Source organism: Microtus ochrogaster, chromosome 24 (genome assembly GCF_000317375.1).
Source record: "Microtus ochrogaster isolate Prairie Vole_2 chromosome 24, MicOch1.0, whole genome shotgun sequence".
Taxonomy (NCBI): domain Eukaryota; kingdom Metazoa; phylum Chordata; class Mammalia; order Rodentia; family Cricetidae; genus Microtus; species Microtus ochrogaster.
Genome location: NC_022024.1, coordinates 6,632,268 through 6,654,561, shown reverse-complemented (window position 1 = coordinate 6,654,561; position 22,294 = coordinate 6,632,268).

Below are 22,294 nucleotides of genomic sequence, written 5' to 3'. Positions count from 1 at the left end.
CTGCATCATATAAAATAAAGCATCCAATGATGCTCCATTTGCAAACAATTTGACTTAGGCTACGTGTCCAATCATGTACCTTATGAAGCTTGCAATCGCCACTACAAAAAGGGGGGGCACACTATCCATTTCAGGGGAGGCAGGTAGCCATATTGGAGTTTTTCCTATGAATGTCCCACCCACATGTACTTCCACATCAGCTGCATGTCTCAGCACCTTTTACAAGACCATGCCACCACTGCTTTGTAAGTAGCCCTTTGTTCTTTGGGTATATATTTGGTCAACAACTATATTGTGTACAACTTTTCCTGTAGATGCATGAACACCTGTCTACTCCCCTGAGATACAGAACTAACAATGGATCTGAATAATGATGCTAGCAAAGTATAACTTGGAAAACCAATGAAATTATTATCATTATTTACAGGAGTATGGGTAACTCAAAGCCAGCTTGCACCACCAAAAAGCCCAATTCATCACAGATAATGATTCGTGAAAACTAGACGCCTGTAGCTCTCTGCACAATTATCAGGCAGCTCAGAAGTCAGAGTATCATCCCCTCCCAGCATATCCTGAGTATGAAACCTTGTGAATGGAGGGACTTTGAAAATCTAGTAAATTTCAGGGATTTTCTAAAACTTGTGAGTTGTTTGTGTCCTGCATCTTATTGTGATTACCTTTATAACTGTCGGAGTCTTAAGGAGCTTTCGCTTCAGGTGGAATGCTTCAGTTTAGAGAAGGAAATTGCTGGCCAACACAAGTGCATCTTTCTCAAGTCCATCCCAAGTTTACTTTTCCTCTACGCTTTTCAGCCTTCCCTAGTTTTTTGTTTTCAAAAGGTAAATCCTAAGTTATTCAAGGTGTGCACTTTTGACATAGAGCTGCCTTCTTGTAGATTTTTATTCCCCAGATTCCCAAGTAACAACTTGCTCACTTATGGTTATCTTATAGATACTCAAATGTAAAATTATCATGTACTCATCTGAATGTGATTACAATATTTGCAATAGCATACCTAAAATACTGTTTTCCTATATTTTTTTACCTCATTTGTTCAGGTTTTAGTTCTGCAGTGTATCTTATGTTTCACCTCATTTCCTGTCATTTTCCTTCTTTCTGCTCCTACATGCATTGCTTACACTTTGTCAGCCCTTGGAGTCAGCTATTAGCAATTAGTATTGCTCTCATATTCATTTCATTGACCCTTTGCATTTCTCTTTATTATGTTAACATTTTTGTATCAACAGTGGTAACTACAGCTAACACAGGAACATAAGCATCTAGATTTGGGTGGATCACATGTTTAAAATGTAACTATAGCTTACATAAAACAGTGAAATGATTCCAGGTAGGCAAGAATGGTTATGAAACTGCTTCATGGGCTCAGGATGACAGAGTCTCAGACACTAAAACCATCAGGCTTCCAAAGTTGCCTTAGGACTCTGCTCAAGTGATGGTTGATGCTTGTTAAATGGGCTATGGGAGGTCAATATGTACCAAGGGATAGCACGATAGCATCTTTTCCTCTCATATAGTGGCACTCATGCTCACACGCTACATGTTACCCACACAGTTTGGCTCACTCAATCCATTGTTCTTCAGTGACAGTGCTGTTGCATGGGTGAGAACAACTCAATGACAAATATTTCGATTGTAAAGCTATCTCAGCTTACAGTTCACTTTGAAAGATTTTTAATTTTGGTAACAAATTCAATTTCTTTAACAAAATCTCCCAGAAGCATGCCAAGCTGAGGAATCACAAAAGGGAAATAGCACATAAAGACATGGCCACACTTTTACACAATTCTACATTATTTGAGAAGCTGAGCCGGGATTCTTGATTTGGGTGATCCAAACCCCAATTATTGTCTTCTCTCCTTAGGGAGTCTGCCACAAGGTATTGGATGCTACTTTATGACTAGCTTTTACATCCTTTGAATAGGAGACCAAATAACTGAGATGGAACTCGGTCATACTAGGCAAGTATGTAAACTGTAGTGCCATCTTACAAATGATCTTAACTGTAAGCAGTATTGTCATCTTAAAAATGACCTTAAGTGGAAAAAAAAAAGCACAGTACACCCAGAACTCACCATGAGATATTAATCTTTTATTTGGAACACTTTACTTATATAGGCCAAACTAAGCCCAATGTAAACTTCCTTATAATTGTGAGTAAAAGCTCTAACAGAGGGTTTTGAACAGAATTTTGTGGCTTTAGTTAAATCTTACGATATTTCTGTATACACAGGTTAAAATAACGGAGAGCATAGATAAAATGGTGATGTAGGAGGAGGCTGTTTAGCTGTTGATGTTAGAGGTTAGCATGATGAGAACAGAGATAACATTATGACCACCCATGTGGAGTATCACATATATGGGACATTGCCTGTCTAGGAGGCCTTTATAAGATGCAGGAATCTAGAGTCACAGGAAATATTCTTAAAATCTCACCTTACTGTTGCCCCAGTTTAATTTCTTTCTGAACACTACTGTAAATCAAAATAATGGACACCAGGTGCTTTAGCAGCACTCTGAATATGTATAAACACTTATTTAATTTCCTTGTATTATGCATTTTCATAAGGTTTATGTGGCTATTTCCTCTCATGTGTTAGAGTTGTAAATGAATGCCAACAATGATTTGCTTCATATTCAACATACTTTCTTGCTAGCTCAAGGAAATTTGTGACTTATTCACAGGCTTTATTGATTTATAAAACAAACCAATTATTCTTTTCCTTAAGTATCAGTCCATTTATTATTAGTAAAGTCAATGAATACACTTCACAGAATGTTCCTATACATAAAGATACATCAAAGTAACATTACTGATTAAATTATAGTCAATAGCATTGACTATGTAAACCACTCAAATTCTGAAAGCATGGTGTGATCAGACTTTCCTTTAATATTTCAGCTTTGGAAAAGACAGAATTTCATATAAGTTGAGCACATGCTGCCTGAAATAAATATGATGGTTATAAAGTTTACCTCTATCTCAGGCCAGAGGTTTGAACTAGATATATATCCATCAGTGATAATTGTAGAAGATGCACAATAATATTACTTAATATGTTATTCCTATTTGGTAAACTTCAAGTAAAAATGTCCCTCTTTGAAGAAAAACTTCTTGTGTTTGTTATAAATATCTATTGATAAACTGTCTCTGAAAAATTTCAACACAATCTCACTCTGTTCCAGTTCTGTCATCTTGAAGAAATAGTGTAAGGGGAAGAGAATGTTTGTTCCCTAAGCAAGAACACTGCTAATATAACAATTATGAAAATTCCACTGAGGATAATTATTCTCAAGAAAACCCCCAAATGCTCATGATTTGTCAGTATCTGCAGTTCTCCAGAAATACAACCTAGAAAGTTTAACTTTCATTCTTCTTTTAGGAAATGGAAAATAAAAATATAGCTTGTTAAATAGAAGGCCCTCACGTTTTGAAGATGAAACATACTCTGGCAATTGACTGCACCCTCATCTGTTCACTGGCATCTGGATCATTGGTATGCCAGAGGAAATTCCAAATACAAAAAAAAAAATGTCTTGATTGATATGTTTGAACATCTGCCATGGCACCTGAGAGCTCTACCTGAACTCATGGGTAAGATACTGACAATGCGCATTGGTGGGCTGCACTCTTAAATCTTGGTGTCTTCAGCATGTCAAAGAGAATCTATTGTTAAAAGGTTATACTTCCCATATGGTTTACTCAACACATGAAAAATTCAAATACATATATTTGATAAAAGTCATTTAGGTGTGTGTGTGTGTGTGTGTGTGTGTGTGTGTGTGTGTGTAATTCATTTTATAGCCCAATCACAGTGGATCATCCCACTCCTCCTGTCCCCCGACCCCCACACAGCCCACCTTCCAACTACTCCTCCCAAAGTGTAAGGCTTCCCATGGGAAGTCAATAAAGCCTGACACATTAATTTGATGCAGGATCAAGCCACTTCCTCCTGCATCAAGGCTGAGCAAGGAATTCCACCATAGGAAACAGATTCCAAAAAGCTGGTTCATGAAATAGGGATTGATCCTGTTCTCATTGCCAGGCGTCCCTGAAATAGACCAAGTTGCACAACTGTCTCCCACATGCAGAGGGCCTAATTTGGTTCCATACAGACTTCACAACTGCTGGTCTAGAGTTCAAATATTTTTTTTTGAAAAGATAAATAGTAACTGTTGACAATGAAATAATTCTGTAGTATTCAGTAGTGCTTCATGGGTAAAAGAAATGTGTCAAATAGACATTTATGTCCTCTGTCTTTTCATTTTCTTTGATTATTATAGAACTTTCTGATGAGAGGTTTTTTTGTTTGTTTGTTTTTTGATAAGGTGGGGTAGGACATACAAAATCCAAAGGGCTTATTGTCTTGTATGTAAATGCTACAGCCAGAATGAGGAGCATCTCTACACAGGCTGTTGCTTTAATAAAACTTCTCGTTGACAACAAATGCATCAGACAGTTAAGATATATATATTTAATTTTCCTCATGGGACAGCTGGAGACTACCATAAGTTTTTGACCTGACAGATTTGTATTAAGAAATGGTTATGTTTGAGTACTACATATGGTGGATTGAGGAGGTGAATGACAGGGCACGGAGGTCATTAGAGTTCAATAAAATGAGCAACTGCACTTATTTTAGATCCTGAACTTGAGGTGTGCCTATCCAATCAATGGAAATCAATTTCTGTTTCTATGTAAGTCCTTTTAAATGTCTGGTTCTGTATTAGTCAAATTTCACCTTGATTTATTGAAATTAAGAAAACATTGAAAGTATTATATACAGAGAGAGACAGAGAGACAGAAAGGGTGGAGGAGAGAGAAAGAGAGAGACAGAGAGAGACAGAGAGACAGAGAGATTTAGAGGTCATGATGCCCGGCTCCAGTGGCTAGTTCCCCAAATCATGGGCAGAAAATTTACATAAGTCAAGGCAGTATGTCCACACTAAGGCAGCAGGTTGCAAAGCTTGAGAGGTTTATGGTCAGGAAGGTTGTTGATCTTCCTGTGTGATCAGTGTCTACAGAAAACTTAGTAGAGCCAAAACCTGCCAAACAGATGTTCTAAAGACCCCAGCCTATCTTGTTAGGGCTCTAGAAAGGGATAACCTGCCAAAGTCACCCAGGATTGGTGCAAAGGATTCAGCATCTAGACAACTGGTACCTATCATTCCCTAAGTAATGCACAGAGGGGTACCTTTCAGAGAGGTCACCCACCAACTGACACCTAATAGCTTAGGATGAAGACGAGGTGTGGCAGGTGGGCATTTTATCACAGTGAAGCAGGGAAGAAGCATGGCCATGGGGCTGAGGTTGTTTCCTGTAATCTAAGCTCTCTAAGAAGACAGTGTCAATTTTGTGGATCAACAGAGGAGTAAATTTCCTTTTAAAGAGTTAAATAGCCATTCAATCATACACTTAATCATTCCTTGATTTTCAAATATTTTTCAGTGTTTTAGTGTTATGATGTAATTAACACATCTTCAGGAATAGCTTTCTATCAGTCCTTTGGAGGAAGTTATTTTCTTGCTTATTTTTATTTTATTTTTCTCAGAGGAACCCCGTTGGCAATGCAGATTGGCCTTTCATTCCAGATCCTCTTGTCTTTCTCTCCCAGGTGCTGTGATTACAGGCATGTGCCATCCTGTCTGGCTGCCACATTTCCTTTGGCTGTATTATAATCTCTATGCTTTAGGTATAAATATGAAATGGATTCTATAAATAATAGAAACTACCCATTTCTGAACATCTTTTATGAGATGGGTGTGACTCCATGCATTCAAGTTCATTCATGTTTTCAATCTAAGAGGAATTAGTTTGCTGCCTAGCATCCTGAAATGAAATCACTAATGATTTCTCATGAGTCAAATGATTTATGATAGCATTGCCCATAGCCTAACTTCTCCAGTCACATCACTCAGAAAATCAGACTTTCACAATGAAGCCTTCCTCTGAGTTTAAAAGGCTCCAATATGAACCGGATCATGATATCCTTCACTGGCCTGTGCAATCTGGGGAGTTGAACGGGCCAGGCAGGAATCGTGAAATTGCTACTGCAGGATCATTCAGTGGCTTATGGTGGGAGGTAATTATGAAATAGGGCCCAATGACTGTGAAGATTTCGGATCTGCCATAATCGCACTACTGCCTATTCTTTATTGGCAGCACTCACACACTAAGGCTCAGCAGATGGATGTAGTGACAGACAGAAGAAGGAAGGTTTTTAAAGGGTCCTTCTCCACTTAATACCCACTAGTTTCTCCAGGATCAAGAACAATTACCTTTGCTGTTGTTAGTGAAGAGAGCGAGATAACAGTGCTTGAGAAGTGTCTGAGTTTTATATATATCTTAATAGCTAAAGGTGTATATATGTATATTAAGTGTTATGATGCTGTTTCTTTCATAATTATTAATATAGCAGGTCTTTGAAAGCAAGAGCTAATATAATCAGTTTTCACATGTTATGTAAAAATGGGAGACCAATGTTTAAAATATAGAGCACTGTATTTCAAAGCCTTCATTCAGAGGCTCACAGTCTAGCCTATGCACAAGCAATGCAACTGGCACTTAAATTATACATGGTAGATGATATGTCTCCGAATTGAGATTCTAGGTCTGTGGTGGCCTCTCCCAAATGGATGCTGTAATTGAGATTCTATGTCTGTGGTGGGGTCTCCCAAATGGATGCTATAATAATAGACATGCTAATGTGGACAGGAGAAAGCTCATGAGGCCTCAGCCCTACACAAAGAATGACAGGTAACCAATGATTGCCAAGAACAGGATACATAGTACTTCCCAGTGAAGAACACATCAATTTGTCATCTAATACCAAATATCCATCCCTGAAAATATGTACGTATAAGTAACATTATACAGACAGTGAAAATTGTATGTGTTAGGAACATATACGTATATGCTTATATGTACTTAGGAACATAGATGTATATGCCTCTGTTCATGTGTGTGTGTGTGCAACAATTAAAGAAAAGGCTTTATATAAGTGATATATGGGAGAAATTAGTAGAAGGAAAAGGTAGGGAGAAAAGATGCAAATATATTATTTTCTCTAAAACTGAAAATATACAAATAGTCATAAATTATATTAAACAGCTTAAGAGGAATACACTGCCATTCTGGCTTTCTGTCTGTTGCTGCGGTAAAGAACTTGCAAAAGTCACTTAAAGTAGGGAAAGGTTTATTGCACTTAAACTTCCATGCTGAGGGACATCAGGCCAGGAACTAAAGGCAGGAAACTAGAGACAGGAACCACAGATAAACAATGCTCTCCCAGTCGGTCTCTTACTGGCTTAGGCTTAACCATCTTTCTTATGCAGCCTAGGATGGACCTACTCACCTACTCAGGATGGGACAATATGGAGAGCAGATTGTCATCCTACCAATCACCTGTTAAGACCATCTATTACAAACATGCCTGTAGGCCAACCTTATAAAGACCATTATTCAGTTTATACTACTTTTATTCAGAAGATCTTAGGCTGTGCCAAATTGATAGTTAATGATACCAAGGATGGCCAATAAGCCAAAATGGAGAACTCTTATGCATTCCCCACTGCTGGCTTTCTGTATTTTTATTTTGTTTGCAATTGGGGGTGTTGTGGTGGAGTAAGTACACTACACCTGGAGGTTATGTATTAAGGAAAATTCCTACCCCTGATTAACATTGCAACCATCTGCTATGCTTATAAGCTTCAAAAATATTTTACATTATTTAATAGACACATATATATGCAGATAAATATGACTTACTAGTAACAGAGGAAGGTTTTCAATGATGCACAAATAAGTAAAATAAGCCAGTAGAAATTTTATTTATATTCCCTACAAGATTCCCACACTCCCCAATGGAAATAGTTTTTTTCCATTTTTGACTTACTTATGTTAGCATTGTACTTCCACTCAAATTAATGGCCACTTAAATTATAATTTATTAACACTATGCAAATAGAATCAGAATTGTATAGTCCTGGGATGAAGATTTTTCAGCCTAAGTACATATAAAAGAGCTAGCGTGCCAGATACTGATGTAGCTATAAACTTTGACTTCAGTTCAATCAACTGTCTTAACTCAAATCTTTACTATAGTCTAGCATTTTGCTAGGGATTTTATTCTCATTTGGTCCTGAAAGCAATGGATAAGCAGGAGAAACAGGCTTCTCACCACTGGTGTAGACAGTGAAGCAGAAACTCAGAGAGGAAAGGCCTGTTGCTCAAGACCACACGACACATGAACTTGCTCCAAAGTGAGGGCAGAACCTCAAAACCCTTACCTTTGTATCTTTATTTCATGGCTGGAAAGTTTTAGCTTGGAATCAGAGGCAAACATCACACACAATTTTTATAATAAAATGTAATAAACAGCTTACAGAGTAGGAAATATTTGTATTACTAAACAATAAGTATCAGGTTAATGTTACTCAAACATTGGACTCATATGGTGAAAATATGAAATTCTGCATTGAGAATAGGACACCTTGGAGTGCAGCCCTACTAAGAACTCTCTGCCATTGGTTTTATTTAGCTTCTTAATCTGAATAAACACTAGGGAAATGCATGGAACTTTTTACCTTAGTTTGAATGAAAGAAATTATAATTTATAAATACCTATTAAAATCATTTAGCAAGTTTTGTTTTTCATAACAACTGTTTCATAATGCCTGCTAATGACTCACTAATAAGAAATTTATTACATAATCCCAATCATATATACCTGAAATAGTGAAGCTTCATATCAACCATCATTTTTGAGGAAACAATGTCTAGTCTTTAAAAAGCCACCATAATTGACAAATTTTCAGCTATATACAAGCATAAGGAAAAGCAGTTTAGAAATAAAATGTACATGAGCTTCCTTTCTGTGGTTTGGAAGTTTACTGAAGTCAGCTATGTAAGCAAAGACACCACTTCAAAGAAGTAATCTGGTATGCCAGTTCTTCAATTTAGATTTTGCCCCAATGTGACAGAGGTCTTCAAAATGTCTTATATAATGGCCACCACTAGAGAAGGATTTCCCATTGGCCAACCATACATCACATACCTTAATGTAGAGATCATGAGCCCTACTCACCAATGCTGTGTCAGGCCGCTTCCTATAGCTTTGGTCTCAGCACAGAACATGCACAGTTTGCACTGTCTGTGGTGTCTGTCTGTCATCCTACTCAATACCAACAATTGAAAGCACTCTGCTCAGATGCAAACCAATGACATGTTACAGAGTGCAATGCTGTGCGTGTAAGCACAGAGCTTCTTGTTCAAACAGAAACATAATTATTCAACATGGAAAAACAGACAGTATTTTCCCTACCATCATTGGTCAACACATCAGTATAAATTTGTGCATTTTTGGAATTTTTAGTGTATGTTTGGAATTTTATTTGTTAGAATGCTTGATTTAAAAACAACTTGCTGGTATTATTTCTACGGTTATGAGGAGGAAGACCACAGATCCAAATCACTGTCAGTTTAATTAAAGCAAGCTTTTTAAATGCATACAGACTGCCTTTCCCTAAATGCAGGGTTAAAAAGATCAGTTTTGAACATGGGTAAGATAAGGATTTTTATAGTTCTGGAGTAAGAGTTTCCAAACGAGGGATTTAGCGGGCAAATAGGCAGGGGTACAAAAGCAGAATATAAACAGAACAAGTTGATAACAATAACCTCATGAAACAAAGGCGTACTTCCAAGGTGGTCATAACAAGGTGGTCACAATAATCTTTTGAGACAAAGGTATAATTAATATTTTCTTGAATAGGCAGTACAGAACCATTTGTAGTGGAGGTTATAGGTCAGACATTCTTGAGAACCAGATTTAGTCATTAACAGAAATAAATCTAGTTTGTCTTTACTAATTGGTCTTTCCTTAGGTTTTCATACCCAAGATAGAGGCAGGCTGTTCCATCACTGGTTGAGGGACTGATGAGTTTCAAAAAACAAAACTCTTTAAATGAATTTTGGGATTAGGACAGAATTTTGAATGATTTTTGACATGGCGCTAGTATACTTCTTCTGCCTTATGCTATGGATTTACATGAAATTACATTTGTAGTACTGATGATTATAAATCCAAAATATTTATCTACTCTGAAAAACATAATCCTGTGTACACTAGAGTATTAACCATTCAATCATGATTGACTTTTTATGTTATAAACAACTAAGCATACTTAAGTATCTTTCGTATGCAAGTCTGCTTTCATATTAAATAAATAACATGTTTATTGATGTGGGAGTCCTCTCTTTGTGCTGTGACTACCATTAATAAATAAAGAAACTGCCTTGGCCTGTTGATAGGGCAGAGCTTAGGTAGGCAGGGGAAACTGGACTGAATGCTGGGAGAAGAGAGGCGGAGTCAGAGAGACTCCACCAAGCCGCCAGAGTCAGGTATGCTGAATCTTTGCCAGTAAGCCACTGCCAAGTGGCAATATACAGATTAATAGAAATGGATTAACTTAATATAAGAGTTAGCCAATAAGAAGCTAAAGCTAATGGCCCAAGAAGTGTTTTAATTAATATAGTTTCTGTCTGGTTATTTTTGTTCTGGGAGGCCAGGACAAACAAGCGGCATCCTCCTACAGTTTATATTAATAATTTTGAAATTTTTATTATTTATTATTACCCAAACTGATAAAAGACTGCCTATAGAATGATTAAGGGGAAGGTTTTTATTGTAGATATGAGGGGAAGAACAGTCAGAGGTATCTAGAGGAGTTCAGAACAGAGGGAAAAAGTAGGCTGAACATGGTCAGCAGAGTGGACCTGCCCGTGAAAGGAGAGGAAGACAAAGAGTATGAGCAAAACGGAGGGTGAAAGAGAAGGGTCATAGCCATAATAGTGGGTTTATAAGAAGGAGTAGATGGGAGGAGGAGAGAGTTTAGAGCAGGGGAAGAGGGGAGAAGAGCCTGGATACCAGGACAGCACTCTTAAGTGGGCAACAGGTGCTTGTGATACTGAAGGAGCCTAGAGTCCAACATGAGCATTGGTATGCCCATAGCACCCAGAAAACCATTGGTCCCTTCTGGCAGAGTAAGGGGATGGCCACTTGGGTCAAGGGCAACCAGTTTCATAACCGCTAGAATGTGGGGGAAATGGAATTTTCAGTGGACCCGACATTATCAGTAAAAGTTTGATTTATAGACTCTTTTATATAACTACATGTCAAGCATTGCATAAAAGTTTTCCAGGTAGAACGGATTTCAAGTGGCCAATTTTAAGAAGCCCTGGTGCACATCAAAGGTCTTTGGCAAGATAGAAAACGGTCCTGGAAAATCTAAATCTGAGAAGCCATAAAAAGGAGATCACATAGGTATCAGACGAATTCAAGACAATGTTGAAAACAATCAAAGTAGTGAGTGATTTCATGACATGGGAGAGAATTGGACAAGCTATTGTAATCCACAGAAGAGTCTCCGAAAGGGCAGTCAATAGGTGGGTGACTGAACAGAACTTGTGAAGCTAGGCTGAATTTATAGTTACCTTTCCAACATATCAAACTAGGAGGATTCTCAGGTCTGTTCTGCTTCACTTTTTGTATTGGTTAAATGGAGAAGACAAACAAATTTCAGTAAGGCTGCTAGAGAAAAACTTAGAATCTCAAATCAATCAACGTTGATACATTGCTAACTATATTATGATCGTTCTAAGGTTGTGTGAGCTAATTAGGAAAGAGAAAAACAATGGAAGGAAACTAACACATGGGAAGATAACAGTAAGCACACGGGAAGGAAGACAGAAGAACACCAATCAAAGGCACAGTTGTAAGCAAATTAGTTTGAATCCTAGGGAAAGGATGTTTAAGGGATGAAAAAATTCAAACATCAACTATGTCATATGTGTCAAAATAAGGTATGCCTTAGTTTGCCAGAATTTTGTTTAATTGAGGGATAAATCTGTTTTTTAAAGTTGAGTAAAGGTAAAGTCTTGTGTATTCCCCACATGTTGAGATTTGCAGTCTCTATAACCCTTGAAAACAGTCGCACTCCAAGTCATAAAAGCAGAGCAGTTATAGCATTTGTTCCTGCAACTTCTTTGCTGCTGAAAGAGAAGAACAATTTTTATTGATTTACAATGAAGCAATTTAATAATTATTTAATTTTAATTTCAATAAGCAGACAATCTTATTTTTAATTTCCTCCTTTTGAAATTAATTCAAGGCCTAAGATGGAATTACTTAATCTTTATCTGATGTACTTAGGACAGAAAATATTTTCTAGAGGTAATAGCAATTAGGCAAGTATAATTATACAAAAGAGCAATTTATTTAATGAGATTTCACGAAAGGTATTGAATTTGTGATTGCATTATATGAGGATGGAAAATATTTGAGTCAGTAAAATGACCTAAAGAGATTTAAAAACCTCTTTTACTAAAGCTGTTTACATAATTGTGAATATTTGTGAACTGATTCCGAGTTGTGTTTAATCACATCTCTGCTGTTTTAATAGGTGAGCCTTTCGATGATTACTCTCCTGATGGAACGGAAGATATATATTGCATATATTCACATTTTAGTGAATGCAAGACTTTAAGAAGGTATCATTTTTCTTAGTAACTTTTAAATAATGACCAGCCACTTAGCTGTGTTCATTTATTATGCAGCTCACCCTGAGTAGTATTGGCAACTAATGTTTTCTCTAGGGAATAACAATATCAGTTCCACTATGTACTGGGTAGGTTCTTGTCAGCTTTATTCAAGGTAGGCTCATTTTGGAAGGGAATAATCAATTAAAAAAATATCTCACTACATTGGCCAGAGGGCAAGCCTGTGGAGCATTTTCTTGATTAATCATTGATATGTGGGGGGTCCGACCCATTGTGGGGAGTGGTAGCTCTGAGCAAGCCATAAGGAGCAAAGCCAATAATCAGCATTTCCCTATGGCATCAGCTTCAGCTCCTGACCCCAGACCCTGCTGTGAGCTCCTGCCCTGATTTTCATCGGTGGTGGAGTGTGACCTATAAATATGAGATGAAATAAGCAATATTTTCCCCAAATTTAATTTAGTCAAGATATTTCATTACAGGAATAGAAATCCTAAGACATCAGCATGTGTTGGTTAAGAAATTTCAATTCTAAGAATGTGCGTCAAGGAAACATTTCTCTCCCCAGTGCAAGCTGAACATATTTTTTTTTGATTGGTAAATGTTTATGGAACATTTTCACTCCAAATAATGTATAATAGTTAAGTAAATAATTGACTTTCTGTGTCTTTGGAAGAAAATAAGTATTGTCATGCATCTGATGAAAAGTTATGGTTAAGTTTGGAATATGCTCACTAGGCACAGGTGTTGAAAACTTTGGTACTATTTTTGTGGTGGTGGAATGCTTAAGACTTGGGGTCTAGCTGAAAACGTTGCACACTGAATTACTTCCTTGAAGATTATATGTGGTCAAAGGTCCCTTCATTGCTTTGCTTCTGGTCCACCATTGACCACTGCTGCCACGTGTTCCTGTTGCTTTGTGTTCTGCCCCAAAGACCACTCGTGGAGTGAAACCACGAGCTAAAATCAGTTTTCAACCCCAGTTGTTAATAAAGGTATTTTCTCATTAGTGAGATTATAAAATGATAAAATAGAAATTTTCTCTCACACAGACAAGAAAGAGACTACTAATAAGACACCAAATCTCTGTGCTAAAGATTCTTCTGCAAGGACATCCTCTCTGTTCAGAGCTTCTCAGTAATTCAACCTCTCACTGACTCTTATGATCATATGCATTGCCATAGGCTTGAAATATTAGTTCATATAGCAACAGTGACCCCTAACACTACATCCATTGTCAGCCACAGTAATCCAGTAATACAGAGAGGACCAGAATCAGTATAGGATTTTGATGGGAGATGGAGCCTCTGGTCAACAGGGTTAACTGGCTGAGATCCCACATTCTAGGACTGATGGTATATTATCAAATTTCAAACCTTTCACTTTCAAATTAACTCCTTTACTCTTTATTCTTACTGTATAAGGCAGGTAATGCTAATGAGTTCAATCAGCATATCTAAATATTTAAGACAATATTAGGTATATTGTAATCATTGTTATTTCCACTATTATTTTGCCTAATATATAGACCCCTTTTCTCTTTTTAACACTCCATGTAGAAAACTAGTTTCAGACTATAGTTTCATAGGAGAGTCACATGGGTTGTTGATGATTCTGCCAAATAGTCTATGCTTTTGTATCATGTAACAAACTTGACCCTTGTTCATAAACTATTTTTTCACTACATATCTGGTAGGAATTTCCTATGATGAATTTCTCCATTTGATTGTTCTGCTTTTGTGTACTGTCTGTGCTTCTAGCCAAGCCCTTTACTATCATGCTTTGCATGTTGGATGCTTCTAATCATGATCCTCGGAGAAGGACAGTTGGTATGTTTGTAAAGGCCCATTTCACTAATGCTTCTTAAAAGTTAATTACAATATTTGAATGCTTGCAGTTTTGCAGCTTGAGAGGGGTGAGTTGAAAGACACAAGACCTTTCTACTAACCTTAACTTTATTTACTGTCAAAAGTCACATGAGTTTGCAGAGAGCTAACTTACACTACATACAGTTTTAAGTATATAGGAATGGTTATTCTGTGCCATGGCATATAGTAGAAGCATATAAATTGCTTCCTGATTTGATTGATGCTGCTCTATAAGAGACTGCCACGATTTTCAGGAGATGTTTTGGACTTTTAACCAGTATGGAACTGTTAAAGACAATAAGGTGCTTAAAGATGGAGTACACTCATATTGCAGTAGCAGATGAAAATGAGACTTTAGGAGCAAAGAGTTAGATGCTATGATTTAAAATGATGTGTTTGGGAAGAGAAGGAAGGTGGATGATCATTTTTCCTGTCAATTTGATAAGATTTACTGTCTCTATGGAGACAAACCTATGTACATATCTATGAGAGTATTTACAGAAAGGTTTCACTGAGGAGTGAAGCCATAACCTGAATGTGGGTATCACTAGTCTCTGGGCTGGGAAGAAATATAAAGGAGAACTTGAGATAGGCAAGAAAATTTTGCTAGCTAGTTTTATGTCAATTTGATACAAGATAGAGTCATTTGAAAGGAGGAGACCTTAATTGAGAAAATGCCTCCATAAGATCTGGCTATAGGGTATTTTCTTAATTAGTGATTGATGCAAGATGGTCCAGCCCATTGTGGGTGGTGCTATCTCTGGGGTGGTGGTCCTGGGTTCTGTAAGAAAGGACATTGAGCAAGTCATCAAGAGCAAGACAGTAAGCAGTACCCTTCCACGGCCTCTGCATCAGCTCCTGCCTACTGGTCCCTGCCCTGTTTGAGTTCTTGCCCTTACATCTTTCAGTGACAGATCTGTGTGTAAGTGTAAGCCAAATACACTCTTTTCTTTCCAACTTGTTTTTGTTCATGATGTTTTATCATGGCAATAGAAATCTTAATTAGGAAAAATATACATCTCTCTTATTTTCCTGACTTCAAGTGATGTGGCCAGTGGCCTCAGGCTCCTTACACACAATGATGGAATGTATCTTTTACAACTATGACATAAAATAAGTTCTTTATGTTTTAAAGTTTTTCCTCGTGTGTATGTGGTTCCAGCATCAAGGAATGTAACTAATAACAAACTTACTAATAAACATGTTATCAACAGGGCTCTCAAAATTGACACTTAAAATTCATGAGCTAAGTTCTCTGCCACACTGAGTAGATTTTGGTATTATACATGTGATCTATACATGCTTTTTCTGAAATCCTGCATGTGCCTTACCACTGAGCTTGTTTGAAACAACAGTGTGTTTCTTCTTGGATAGTGACTCTAAGTACAAACTGATAGACTCCCCTTTCTTTCTTTTATATCTCAGTGTTGGGGCAACATTTTAGTGCAGACCTGTTGTTTTTAAATCAAAGGGAAGGAAAGATTAAAAACCAAAAATAATATGAACAATCCCTATAGTTCAGTTTCATTTTGTTTTCTGTGGTCTAGAGAGTCACCTCCATGATACAGCCTATGCCTAACTCTTGCATTAAGATGGAATTCAGAATCATTGATTCATTTACAGAAGGCTGCCACTGACAGTTTCTAGGTTATATCATTGAATTCCATGTTTAAGCTTTCATAATTAATTTGAATCTACAAATTTATGCTTCTTGTTCTTTTCTTGACTACTCCACTAAAATTTGTTACCAATGGTAGGTTAGTGCATTTAAATTTTTCTCAGTACTACCCTTTGAATGCGAGATGGAAAAAAAAAACTTAAGAGTACTGAGCTTGAGTTTTTTTTAAACTCATTGAGGCTTTAAGCTAAAAAATCATTATATTATGTTATATTATATTATATTAGGAACATTGTTCAGTAGTACCTACCCAACTAGAAGGGTGAATGGGGAGAAAAAAAAACAACTGAGTGATGAGTATACAAACTTAGTTCCTTAGGACTAAACTGAGGTCAGAATATTTATATTCAGCTATAGTTCATAGGGAAGATTTGTTTTTTAGGTGTGCACTTCTTCATTCCTGGCTGCTCAGACTCCCAAAATAACCACTCAGAAACTGTATTAATTTTTTTTTTAATTTTTTTACGAGACAGGGTTTCTCTGTAGCTTTGGAGCCTGTCCTGGCACTAGCTCTTGTAGACCAGGCTGGCCTCTAACTCACAGAGATCCACCTGCCTCTGCCTCCCGAGTGCTGGGATTAAAGGCGTGCGCCACCACCGCCCGGCCAGAAACTGTATTAATTAAATCACTGTTTGGTTCATTAGCTCTTTCTTCTTATTGGCTAACTCTTATATCTTAATTTAGCCCATTTCTGTTAATCTATGTATTGCCATGTGACTGTGGTTTACCTGCAAGTTTCTGGCTCATCTGTTCTTGGTGGTGGCTACATGGCATCTCCTGACTCTGCCTTCTTTCTCCCAGAATTCAGTATAGTTTTCCCCACCTAGTTTTACACTGTCCTAACAATGGGCCAAGGCAGTTTCTGTTTTAACAAACAAAAGAAACACATATACAGAAGGACTTCCATATCATCTCCCTTTTCTGTCTAAATAAAAAGGAAGGTTTTAACTCTTTAACATAGTAAAATTACATATAACAAAACAGGTATCAAGCAAAAATAATTGCAATTATAATATTTATATCTACTTTATCTTTTTTCATAACTAAGGAAAACTATAACTATCTATCTATTCTTCAACTCCATTGAAGACTCCAGAAGGATATAATATTACCTAAGTAAACAGGAAGTGCATTGTAAGCAACTTCCAAAACTCTAGAATTGACAGAGACATCTCGCTGCCTGGACAGTCACCCAGAGTTCTTCTGTATTGTTGGGGCATCCATCGTCAGCCTACAGGCCCATAGTATCTGGCAGAACTTTCCATGAAGCAGAAAATTTCAAAGACAGTTTCACCTATATTGGCAGTTTGTCAGTCACTTTCTTCTGTGTCCTGCAGAATATCTGGCAGAATCTTTCATGAAGCAGGAACCCCAAACACCAGTTTCACCTTTGGATGAATTCAGCAGTCATTTTTCTGTGGGTCCTGCATGGTCAGTTCATCAAGCAGTCCAGGCAAGAGCAGTTTCTTGCCCAAATGTCTAAGCAAGCTCCATAAGGAGCCTCTTCAGTATCTATCTACCTCTTGAAGTAATTGGTGCTGCCAGGACAGATATGTCTTATTGTTATGAAAAGTCCTAAGTTATTAAAACATTTTAAATGCCATAATCTGCAGGTTTCTGAAAGATTTGAAGAATACCTATCAAACTGTAATATAGCTCTATATATCAAAAAAACCTAGCTAACATGTCTACAAGCATGACTATTATAGATGGTTATCTATTAACGTATATTTCTTAATTATACATTATATTTTCAAATGAAATGCACAATCACGGTATCCTAACCAAGAATAGAAACACATATATAACAAGATTGGCCCAAAACCTACATTATTAGACCAAGATCCATACCAATGCAAATTATTCATATCTATATCATATCCCCCTTTAAGTGTAAACAAACATTTATAAACAATCATTTAGGGAATTTGGGTGTAGTTCTCTCTAAAATGCTTTCAACTTTTTTTTGGGCAAAGTGTTTTTGGAGGTGTTCACAGTGATCTTTCATGGGGTATTGGTCCATCAAACCACACTAGTCTGGAAGGATTCCACAGGTTCTCATTCTCTATAGAAAAAAAAAAAACAGCCTCTTTTTCAAAGCAACAAATCCTTAGAACCAAATTCTGAAGAAAAGATACCTTTATGTTAATTTAACTTAGCAGTCTATACAATGAAATATATTTCTCAAAATCTCAGTCATAAACTTAATGAAAACACAATAATATACATAATCCAGACTCTCTGTGTATTTTTCATCTTTACATGGCTTATTTTTCTTTATTCCTTTAATCTATGACTGTTTTCACTCTGTCTCTTTAAAGACTTTGTTTTATTTTTTTAACAATTTACTTCTTTTTATAACTCAATATACTCTTCTTTCTTCTCTCTCTTGTAAGCCTATGTACATTTATCCAACACTGTGTCCCATTTAGAGGTCTTTTATGTCAAAATCTGTCCTATTGCATATCTGTCATCCTTTTCTAACAAAGACAGCTTCTTAATTTGCTAAGTGCTTCTTAAAAACCTAAACAACAGCATTGCTATGTCAAACAAGGCCATGACTGCTTGCTTTGCCCATTCCAATATGGCAGAAGTACATTCATTGCCTCTGAGACTGCTGGATGAAAGCCAAACACATCACCTCAACTCTGAGAAAAGGAGTGTGCAGCACATAAACCCTTTTGATGTGAGTAATAACTAAGCCTTCCATGAAGCACTCTGCATTGCCTGGAAATATCACTGTGTATGGTTGGCAGGAATTTGCCATGCTCTCCTGCTTGTGCATGCCTTGTAGACCTGATTCTGCTCCCTGCCACGGTGGGGAGTGCTGAGCCGTGGGTATGGTCTGAGATGCTTTTCTCCCAACCCTGAGTGAGTACAAAACCACCTGGGCCCACATATGCCATTCAAGTGCTTTACCTCCTGAAAGAGAAAGAACCAGAGTTCACTCACAGTGCCATTTAAATGCTCCATAGCCAGACCTCAAAAGAGTCTGGCTGGTGAACCAGGAAGCCTTCTTAAAGGAGCTGTGCAGTTTTTGCTGCTACTACTGAGTCAGGAAACCTTCTCTTAAGAGATTCATGCCTCTGCTTGCTTCTAGCAAACAGAGCCCAACTGAGAAGATGCTGCTATCAAAAAGCTATGCTTAACCCTCTTGTTTTGTGTCTAGAATTCCATTTTAAGCTTTCTCAGGTTTTACATGGATATAGTCGACCACGTTGGCATGCCAATTTATTGTAGAAGCCCAATTGTTCATTCCACTTTTAGTTCAAACAGAGTTATATCTTTTCTTCCTCATAGCCCTACCCAGGTATCCTCCCGTGAGCCCTTCCCATGTCTAATCCTCTCAAATTGATAGCCTCTTATCCCTTTAACTTATTTGTGTATATGTGTATGTGCATGTGTTTGTGTGTATGTGTGTGTGTGTATCTGTGTGTGTGTAAAATTGCTCAAGCTAGAAGTCATGTTAAGATGCAAACAGTCCATACTCATGAGTGAGTACAGGCAAAGAAACTCATCTAAAGAATTGAAAATAAACACCACTTACAAAAAGTCAGCAAAACAGGGAACATTGCTATCTCAACGCTGTTCCACTAATCCTAACTGAAACTCTTTAGAACACTGTGAAAGTACAATGAGTCACTCTTAGGAATTGGGATAAGTTCAAGTTACTTTAAGATTAAGATAAACACTGACAAGGGAATGTTGCCCTTTCTACAAAACACCGAAAATCTCATTGGAGATCTCTTCTCTATAAATAGGAAACTACATGATATTGTTACTTATATTCTCCCAACTATTAAACCAATGCTCAGTGAGCACAATGGCCATTAGCTATGGAAGCCAGAACTGTTTGCAGATGCACCAATGATTCTAGTGGGTTACATAGTGACCCTGCACTAGTGGGCTACACAGTTACCCTGCAGGTGAAAGATGCCTGAGATTCCAACACGGCAAGGAAGCAGCAATCTGATAGGTGGTTGCTTGGTGTCCAGTCATTCAGAGAACTGAGGGAGTTGATTGACAATATCTCACCCTTAGCTGAGGAACTATTGGAAATTGATACCTGCTTGGGGAGGGATGGCTAGCTTTATATAAAAATGTGGCCTCTGAGAAGCTACTCATGCTTCAGTGGATGGCCTGACACCCATGCACATGTCAGTATGAAGAGGATCCCATGCATCTAAAAATAGAGTGCATAAAACAGTGATGGCGGAGGTTTGTGGTAGGATTTGTAAGAGAGAGGATGGGAGTGGACTTCATCAAACCATTATATGCAAACATAAAATGCTCAAATAATTAACAAAAATAAAAAAGAAAGATGTGTTTATCATTTACGAATGAATGCATTTGCAACATGTGAGTTTATAATTTTATCATGAAGCATAAACTACAAGAACTTAAAGAAAGAGCATATCTATAGAGTGTAACAAGGGTAAAGTTTGAAGTATGAGGGACAATTCCATGGGGAGGTTAAGAATTGCCAAGAAACACTAGTCAGCTTTCTTTGACCCTTTTTTGTTCTATTTTATTTTAATCATTTTACATACCAACTACAGTTCCTTCTTCTTCCCCTCTTCCTCTCCTCCCCACTTCCCTCCATCTCACTCCCATCCACTCCACAGAAAAGGTAAGACTTTCATGGAGAGTCAGCAAAGCCTAAAACATTCAATTGAGGCAGGACCAAGTCCCTCCCACACCCCGCATCAAGTTTGGGCAAGGAATCCCACCATATGGAATGGGCTTCAAAAAACCAGCTTATGCACAAGGGATAGATCCTACTCCCACTGCCAGATTCCCCACAAACATACCAGGCTATAAAACTGTCGCCTACATGCTGAGGACCTGGTTTGGTCCCATGTAGGAGCCCCAGGAGTGGATCTAGAGTCCATGAACTCCCATAAATTGCCTATGTGGGTTTTGCATCATGATTTTGACTCCTCTTTGCTCATATATTTAATTCTCCCTCTCTTCAACTGGAATCAGGTGGCTTGACCTGGTGCTTGGCTGTGGATATCTGTATTGGTTTTCATCAGTCCTATGATGACAGGGTAGTCACCAATCTGATTTCAGGGTAAGGCAAATTTAGGTACCCTCTCCACTACTATTAGAGGTCATCCTTGTGGATTCCTGAGAATTTCCTAGTATCACCTTTTGCCCTAGCCCCAAAATGGCTCCCCCTATCTTTTTTTTCCTTGCTCTCCCACCTCTCTGATGTGCCAACTCGACCATCATCTTTCCTCAAGTTTTCATCCCCTATCCCCACCCCTTTATCTCCCCTCTGCCCCCAGTTTACCCAGCAGATCTCATCTATTTCCCCATTTCAGGGTGATTCATGTGTTCCTTTTAGGGTCTTCCTTGCTACCTAGTTTCTCTAGTGATGTGGATTGTGGCCTGGTTATCACTTGTTTTACATCTAGTATCCACTTATGGGTGAGTACACTTATGAGTGAATACATACAGTGTTTGTCTTCCTGGATCTGGGTTATGTCACTCAGAAAGTTTTTTTCCCTAGCTTTATCCATTTGTCTGCAAATTTCATGATGTCATTGTTTTTACTGTTGTTATTGTTGAATAGTATTCCATTGGGTAATATACCACATGTTTCTTATCCATTCTTCATTTGAGGGTCATCTTGGTTGTTTTCAAGTTCTGGATATTATGAATAATGCTGCTCTGAACATAGTTGAGGAAGTTTCTTTTTGGTTGTACTAAGCATCCTTTGGGTATATGCCCAGCAGTTGTATTTCTGGGTCTTGAGGTAGATTGATCCCCAATTTTCTAAGAAACCACTGTACTTATTTCCAGAGTGGCTATTTAAGTTTGCACTCCCACCAGCAGCAAAGGAGTCTTCCTTTACTCCACATTCTCTCCAACATAAGCTGTCATCAGTGTTTTTTATCATAGCCATTCTGACTCTGACACATTCGGATTTTCATCTCGCTGATGACTAAGGATGTTGAACAGTTCCTTAAATGTCTTTAGGACATTTCAAATTCTTCTGTTGAGAATTCTTTATTTAGATCAATACCCCATTTTTAATTGGATTATTTGGTATTTTGATGTCTGGTTTCTCGAGTATTTTATATATTTTGGAGAACATCCCTCTGACAGATGTGGGGTTGGTGTTGATCTTTTCCCAAATTCTAGGCTGCTCTTTGTTTTATTGACAGTGTC